Below are 9,326 nucleotides of genomic sequence, written 5' to 3'. Positions count from 1 at the left end.
AGAAAGCCTTACAGAAAGATACTCAAACGAGAAATGAAAAGATACACAATTGGAATAGTAAAGATACGCAAACGATGTAAACATACTCAGTTTGAAAGAAACACACGCCCACACTTGCAAAACTCTCAAATACAATAGAAACTCGCATCTGATCGGTTCGATTACTCGAGATCAATATTAACCCTGTAAGCATCGTTAGTAGTATAAAGCAAGAGGGTATCGTTCACAAACCGGGGATCCAACCAGGGTAAAGAATCACAAACATTTAACAACGAATTCATAAGAGTTTAAAAGATTTGAGATATATTTCGGATCAAACATAAAATAAACCTAAACTAATATATACATGTGATCAACCAACCAACACATAAGAAATTACCAAACAAATAACATAAGAACAAAGGTAACAAAATCTACTCTCAATCTTGTTCATGCCGTAAGTATCATAGTTCATCTTAAATTCGATCATGCATCAAGTTCCTACTTGGTTCCTAATACATAGATATTATTGAGCTCAACTACTTGTCTTGCTACGAAATCTAACATACCAATTCATCATGCAATTACGTATCACAAAGAGAAATCAATATGTTTAAAGCACTTATCCAATGTCGAACTTAAGATCATAATCGGTGGAGGAACACAAAGGGGACAAACAATTAATCAACTACTTGTATCAAAATTGTTTTTAACTTTGAATGATTAACATATGCGACATCAACTACTTGTCTTAATCACACATGCAATATAAGAACACACCGAAAATGTATTAAGAACATAAATAAACAGAAACTCATGGCATAAAACCTAAAATCATTGAATAAAAATCGAAAACCTTAATTCATCATGTCATTCGAAAATTACAAATATCTCATAGACAAGAATAAAAATAACTTTAACAAAACCTAAACATAAATCATCCAAGAACAAGAACATAAAAACCCGAAAACTTAACATGAAGATCAAAGAGTTACACTTTATAATTCTCCTCCCAAGGTTCCTTACAGAGGTAGCACGAGATCTTCAAGAGTATGGTATCCTAGGCTCCCAAGCTTTGGACAGAAAATATGGTGAAGGGTGGTGAATTCGGATTCAATGATGCTTGGTGAATGAAAGTGTTTGGGCAGAGCTTTGGCAAGTCTTGTGAGCAAGGTTGATGATATGTTTCTGTGGAATTGAGGTGCTATATATAGAGGAAGAAACCCAAGGGAGGATGGCCACAAAGTCCACAAAGTTGAAACCAAATTGGTTGAGGTTTCCTAGATTCGGCAGATTTGACCTTTGTCCCTTGTTGTGGCCATAACTTTCTCTAGAAAATAGATATTGAGATGATTCCAACTGGCAATTTCAACTAAACTTCCGTGGCTTTTCATCCATATAAGGTACATTTTCTCAATCATTTTGAGCTGTCCAGGGGAGCCCGTCAAAGATGGATGATCTGCACTGCAGAATTCTGATTTCTATAAGGATTGCATATCTTTTGCATTAATTACATATCTTCTTCCTCCTTTATTGCTGATTTCTTTTGCACAAATTTCTTCCTTTGAATTAGGGAGACAGCAAAAGTCTTAATTGTTGCAGCCATGTTTGATTTTTCTTACCTCTCCTCATTAAATTTGCTGCATGCCTTCTTTGACTTTCTTGCCTCTTCTCATTTAATTTGCTGCATGCCTTCTTTGACATTCTTTGGTGCTGGGATTTATGGACATTCTGATATATATTTGTGCTCTATTTGCAGGAGGAACAAAGTCCCAAGTTTCCCTCATAGCCCTTGGATCAAAAGCAAATCAATGGCTGAGATAATTCCGCCGAGTTCACTGGACCTCCGATCAATGATTCAGTCATATCTCTCTGTAGGAATAAGATATTGATTTGATTCCAAATCCTACAGAAACTAGACTCAAATACCTTTATTTCCATATAAAGTAGGTCTTCTAACTCAATCGGAGCTATCCAGGGGAGCCCGTCGAAGTTGGACTATGAATATTGACAGCATTTTGATTCTTGAATGGATTGGGCTTTTAAGTGTATTTTCTTCTCTTTCCTTGTGGAACTAGGATTGCTTTCCTTCTCCAACATGGATTTGTATTTCCTAATAAGAATAAGTATGTTAGAAACAAAGAAATACGAAAGGATGAATCCTACTCGAACAAGGAATCATATCTCAACAAGGATTATTAACACTTAGCACGATTTCATCATCAATTCACTCATAATTGATATAAGCTCTACCTAGACACTTATTCTTACAAAAGAAACTAAAACATACTAAATAAGAGGTAACAAAGAGTAAGAATAGGGCATAATCACATTAAGAACGTCACACTTTGTGCTCCTATCAACAACCCCACACTTAAGCTTTGCTAGTCCCTTAGCAAACACTAGAAAAGGGAAACAAAAACATAAAACAAAAATCAAAACAACTAAACTAATGACTCAACTATAATGCCTTCAACATTTTGTCTCAAAGATCTTCAAACTCATAGCATCAAGAATAACACTTAATCGAAATAGATAGAATGAATTCAATGGTTAATAAACATGAGATCTCGCATAACAAGTAAGACATGGCAGAAACATAAGTGATATTAAGCTCAACATGTTCAAAACAAGTTCAAATTCAACTCACAAGGGATATGCACTCCGAATCTTTTCTCTCAAGAACATGGCATATGCTTAAAAGCTTTTCACACATAAGAGTTATGAATACATAGTGAATTCGAAAACCTCATGAAATATACCAATCATATGCACAAATGAACCCAAACCATATGCTTACTCATGAAACAAACTCCACAAATCAAGAGCTACTCATTTTAAGAATCATGCGGATCTTTATAAACGGTAGGCTTAGGCTCGGTAAGGATATGATTTTTCAGGTAAAAGGAATCACAAAGGTCATCCTCAAGACTTAGCAGAGCAATAATCATCCACCTTATGTCGCCATACTCCATAAAATAAGGGCCAATTTTATCATGTTGGACCCATTCTTCACTCTAAACATTGTGAAAACGAACAAAGGCTAAAGTACAACATTATTGAGCCTTCAACAAATACATCACAACTCCAAATTCACATCAAACATAGCTATGCCATAACTTCTTACTTCTCTTTCTTTTTCTATCTTTTTTTTTTTTTTCTAACCGTGTATATATCTTTTTCTTTTCTTTTTCTCACACGGCATCTTTCATTTTTTTCTTTTCACCATTTTCATACGGCACAAATAAATACATAGCATAACCCCACACTTGAATCGAATCATCACTCCATATTAACATCAAATATTAGCTCTGCCAAGCCTCGAGAACAAGGTAGAGATATAACTATACTAAGCAAGGATATTAACATGTTGGTGATGAATAAAAGGTTTAACGTAGGCTCAAATGGGTTAATACTAAGGTGTCCCAAGCAGGGTACAAATAAGGCATACAGCTTTTTGGTTTAAGTGGTGGAATCCTAAAAAGATCCAACAATCATTTTCAAAATCAGAGTATATTATGATAAAAGTTTTGAAAGTTTCACAAAGTAAGTTCTAGCATTCTCTAGTTCATTGCAATTCTATGGCATATGAATTAATCAAAATAGATGTAATGAGGTTATATAGCCAAGAAACGATAGATTAAACTCTCCAAAGAAACGCACATATATGGCTCGAAACTCACATAGGTTACATAAATTCAAACAAGTAGGGAACATGTTCATTTTGTACCTAAGTTTCAAAATCCTCATCTACTACATGTTCGTACAATTTCTACACATCGATTAACCATCAAATAGCAATTAAGTTCAATTTCCAATCTTGTGATCATCTTTCAACCAATCATTCAAAGATCAACTCATCCTAGACAGTTAAAGGCATACCTAAGACTCAAAAAAAAAAACAACTTAGAATCGAAAAACAAAACCGAAAATAACACTAAAAATTGAAAATCAAAATAACAAAATCGAAACACATAAACATCAAACAATAGAATTCAACGAATGATGTATATCCCACCCCACACTTCAAACTTACATTGCCCTCAATGTACAATATGATAAGCAACGAAAAATAAAAATTAGGGATAAGAAAATGCAAACACTCGTTGATGGCTCCTTCATTGGCTTAAGTTTAGAGTCTATAGCCTAGACTATCTCAAAAAGATCACTTGTTTGGCGAAGGATCAAGGAGAGATGTCTCCTCAATCACGTGATTCTCCATATTCTCAAAATAAGGCTTCAAGCGATGTCCATTGACCTGAAATTCGGTGCCTTTCACCATACTCTTTATCATGATAGCACCAGAAGGAAAAACGTTAGTAATAATGAAAGGACCTATCCATCTAGAACGTAATTTACCGGGAAACAACTTAAGTCGAGAATTAAACAAAAGAACTTTTTGCCCAACGACAAAGTGTTTCTTCCTAATCATACGATCATGGAACATCTTAGTCTTCTCCTTGTAAACCATTGCCGAATCATAGGCCTCATTCCTAATCTCTTCAAGCTCATGCAACTGCAACTTCCTATGCAATCCGGCCTCATCAATGTCCATGTTAAAATTCTTCACAGCCCACCATGCACGATGTTCAAGCTCCACAGGAAGATGGCACGCCTTGCCATATACTAACCGAAATGGTGACATGCCAAGAGGAGTCTTGTATGCCGTCCTATAGGCCCAAAGAGCATCATCCAATCGTTGAGACCAATCCTTGCGTGATGGTCCAACAGACTTCTCCAAAATTCTCTTGATCTCACGATTAGATAGCTCCACTTGTCCACTTGTTTGGGGGTGATAAGGCGTAGCAACCTTATGCTTGATTCCATACTTCTTCAACAATGCCTCAATGGTCCGGTTGCAAAAGTGAGATCCTCCATCACTAATGATAACTCTCGGCATACCAAACCTAGAGAAAATGTTGGAACGAAGGAAATCTGCAACAACTCGAGAATCATTAGTCCGGGTGGCTTTTGCTTCCACCCATTTCGAAACATAATCAACACAAACGAGTATGTACAAGAAACCATTAGAGCTAGGAAAAGGTCCCATGAAATCGATACCCCAACAATCAAATATTTCAACATATATAATCGGTGTCATAAGCATTTGATCTCTAGATCCTAAGTTTCCCATGCGTTGGCATCTATCACAAGTCATGCAAAAATGATATGCATCTTTGAAAATCGTAGGCCAAAAGAAACCACATTCTAACACCTTAAGAGCAGTCCTACGTGAACCAAAGTGTCCTCCACAAGATTCAGAATGGCAAAAAGTAAGTATAGAATGATGTTCAGATTCAGGGACACACCTCCTAATGATTTGATCAACACAATGTTTCCACAAGTATGGTTCATCCCAAACATAATACTTAGCTAATGCCTTGAGTCTATTCTTTTGAGCATGCGATAAAGTATCCGGAAATTGCTTAGAAACAAGATAATTGACAATATCTGCATACCATGGCTCACTTACCTCAACTCGAAAGAGTTGCTCATCCGGAAAGCTCTCTTGGATAGCCAAGGGCTCGGCATCTCTCACCAAACGACTCAATTGATCCGCCACAACATTGTCACTGCCCTTCTTGTCCTTGATCTCGAGATCAAACTCTTGGAGTAAGAGAATCCATCGAATCAATCTTGGTTTGGCATCCTTCTTCGTCATTAAATACTTCAAAGCTGCATGGTCAGTGTAAACAATAACTTTGGATTGAAGTAAGTAAGAACGAAACTTATCTAGAGCAAAGATCACAGCAAGAAGTTCTTTTTCAGTTGTGGTGTAGTTTTGTTGAGCATCATTGAGTGTTCGTGAGGCATAATAGATGGCGTAGGGCTGCTTGTCCCTCCTCTGCCCTAGCACGGCTCCAACTGCATAGTCGGAGGCGTCACACATCAACTCAAATGGCAAGGACCAATCCGGTGGTGCCATGATAGGTGCCGAAGTTAAGAGCTTCTTCAAAGTCTCAAATGCATGCATGCAATCATCATCAAAGTGAAAGGAAACATCCTTTTGAAGCAATGAACTCATTGGTCTCGCAATCTTGGAAAAGTCCTTGATAAACCTACGATAGAAACCTGCATGTCCAAGAAAAGATCGAACATCCCTCACACTTGTGGGGAGGGGTAAGTGACGCACAAGATCTATTTTAGATTTATCAACCTCAATTCCTCTAGATGAAATAATATGGCCTAAGACAATGCCTTGTGTGACCATGAAATGACATTTCTCCCAATTCAAAACCAAGTTAGTTTCTTCACAACGTTTAAGCACAAGTTCAACATTCTCTAGGCATGTTTCGAAATTTTCACCATAAACAGAAAAATCATCCATGAAAACTTCAATTTTAGAACCAATATACTCAGAGAAAATGTGATACATGCAGCGTTGAAACGTACCTGGAGCGTTGCATAAACCAAAAGGCATGCGACGATAAGCAAACGTACCAAAAGGGCATGTGAACGTAGTCTTTTCTTGATCTTCTTCCGCAACACTAATTTGATTGTATCCACTATATCCATCAAGGAAACAATAGAAAGAATGACCAGCTAACCTCTCAAGCATTTGATCAATGAATGGCAATGGCATATGGTCCTTCCTTGTTGTAGCATTGAGCTTCCTATAGTCGATACACACTCTATAACCGGTCACTGTCCTTTGAGGCACCAACTCGTTCTCTTTGTTCTTTACCACCGTGATTCCTGACTTCTTTGGCACAACTTGAATGGGAGAGATCCACCTACTATCCGAGATGGGGTAGATCACGCCACAATCGTGCAACTTAGTGATTTCATCCTTTACAACTTGCATCATTGGTGGGTGAAGGCGTCTTTGACATTCCTTGGTTGGTTTGGCACCATCTTCAAGCAAAATTCGGTGCACACACATGGTAGGGCTGATTCCTTTGATGTCGGCTAGGGTCCATCCTATTGCCGTCTTGTGTTTCTTTAACACTTCAATCAATCTCTCCTCTTGTTCCTCGTTGAGTGCAGATGAAATGATCACGGGCAATGTATCCTCATCTCCCAAAAATGCATACTTCAAGTGGTCCGGAAGAACCTTAAGATCAAGCTTTGGGGCTTGCACCACAGAAGGAAGATTCTTGTTAGTAGTTAAGAGAATTGGACTAGGAGAGACATAACTTACCTCACGTGGTGAAACCTCAAGAGAGGCCACATTCTCTAGTACAAATGATGGCACGGCATCATTGGCTTCCAACTCAGAAATGTTGGAGCCGTCACTTGCAAATCCGGCCCCTTGGGCAATGGTGAGTGCCAACTCGTCATGTGCCAAGGTATCTAGATAGTTATCTGCAAGGGAATCAAGAATGTCAACTGAAAAAGAATCACTTAATTCCGAAAGGGGATACCTCATAGCTTCAAAGATGTTGAAGCTAATCACTTCACCGTCGAACTCAAAGGTGAGTGATCCACTAAACACATCAATCTTCGTTCTTGCAGTCCTCATAAAGGGACGCCCCAACAGAATAGGGACCTCCTTGTCATCTCCTTCAGTTGGCTCCATGTCAAGGACATAGAAGTCCGCAGGGAATATCAAGCTCGAAACCTGCACAAGAACATCTTCAACATAGCCCAAAGGGACTTTGTTGGAACAATCTGCCAATCGAATCACAACATTATCTCGTTTCAAATCACCTAGACCTAGATCCTCATAAATATAGTAAGGCATTAAATTTATCGATGCACCTAAGTCTAACATTATCTTTTCAAATGTCATGTTTCCGATTGTACAAGGGATAGAAAAACTCCCTGGATCCTTAAGCTTTGGTGGTAGCTTCCGTTGGAGCACGGCAGAAACCGTCTTACTCATTGTAACAACCTCCTTCTCTCGAGTCATCCTCTTATTGGTGCACAACTCCTTTAGAAACTTAGCGTACTTCGGGATTTGTTGAATGCATTCAATGAGAGGCATGTTCACTTCTACCCTTTTAAAGATGTCGAGCATGGCTTGATCAGAGTCATCCTTCTTCTTCTTTGCGAATCTATTGGGGAAGGGGACACGAGGAAGAGCATTAGTTGAAACCACACCACTAGAGTTAGGATCCTTACCTTTGTCATGCGCGTCATGATCACTTGTGGGAAGAAGCATAACATCATTAGCTTTAGAGGAGAAAGGGTCCTTCTCTATGTCATTAGCATTGAAACTTTCGGCCTCTTTTCCTTTAGAAGGCACGGCCTTCTTGTTTTGCTGCAATTGAGCATCCAAGATCCTCCCACTTCTTGTCATCATGGCCTTCACGTTAGGATTTGGCTCAGTTTGGCTCGGCAACTTACCTCCTTCATGAATCTTGCCCATGAAGTCGATCACTTGTCCCATTTGCTTCTTAAGCTCGGTTATGTCTTTAGAATGAGCTTGTTGACCTGTAACTAAAGCTTGAGTAGCAGAGTTTAAATTTTGTTGCCCTTGAGCAAGAGACTTCAAAAGTTCATCATAGTTAGGTGCAGGTGCATTATTTGAACCATGAACGTTAGAGTTAAAGGGAACAGAACCTTGAGGTACCTGAGGCCTCACAAACAAACCTGAAGGACGAGGTCCTTGACCTTGAGTATTGGACGGTTGAGCATTGTTGTTCCAACGAAAATTTGGATGATCTCTAAGTCCAGGGTTGTATGTGTTCGAGTATGGATCGTACCTAGGCCTTTGTTGCCCCATGAAGTTCAACTCCTCTTCAGTTATTGCACCATTTGGACAATTCTCGGTGGTGTGGTCCTTGAATGAACAAATGCCACACGCTTGAGTGTTGATGGTCGAACCATTGAATGCCTTAACTAGAACATCAAGCTTTCTTTCTAAAGTAGCCATTTGATTCCTTGTATCAACGTCATACACTCCACGGCTCTTGCTTCCTCTCTTTTCCTTAGAACTAAATTGGCGATTGTTGTCTGCCAAGTCATCAATCAAGGTGTAAGCTTCTTGACTGGTCTTGTTCATGAATGTGCAGCCACATGCCGAATCCACCATACTCTTGTTAATGGTGTCGAGTCCTTCATAGAAGAATTGCACCAAGTCATCCAACGAAATACCATGGTGAGGGCACTTTCTTTGTAGTTCTTGAAATTCCTCCCATGCCTCGTAGAGTGAATCACCATCCTTTTGAGTGAAGTTCTGAATCTCCCTCCTTAGTCTTTTCGTGAGTTGAGCAGGGAAGAATTGTTTCAAGAACTTCCTAGTCATTTCATCCCATGTGGTGATGATTCCCGGAGGCAGAGAGTACAACCAACGTTTAGCATCGTCCTTAAGGGTAAATGGAAACAAAAGCAACCTCAAGCCTTCTTGAGACAGATGATGAATCGATTGGAGCTTGCAAATGTCCAAGAACTCCCTAAGGTGA

General features: G+C 38.9%; 1 non-coding gene across 1 annotated transcript; it reads left to right on the top strand.

Moving 5' to 3' along the window:
• Window positions 1-9,014: 9,014 nt before the first annotated feature.
• Window positions 9,015-9,121, top strand: LOC126785558 (small nucleolar RNA R71). Its single transcript, XR_007671088.1, has one exon. It is a non-coding gene; the product is annotated as a small nucleolar RNA R71 (small nucleolar RNA).
• The last annotated feature ends 205 nt before the right edge of the window (window positions 9,122-9,326 follow it).

This window comes from Argentina anserina, chromosome 2 (assembly GCF_933775445.1).
Source record: "Argentina anserina chromosome 2, drPotAnse1.1, whole genome shotgun sequence".
NCBI lineage: Eukaryota > Viridiplantae > Streptophyta > Magnoliopsida > Rosales > Rosaceae > Argentina > Argentina anserina.
Note: the sequence above shows the minus strand (reverse complement) of the source record. Positions and strands in the feature narration are given on the sequence as shown.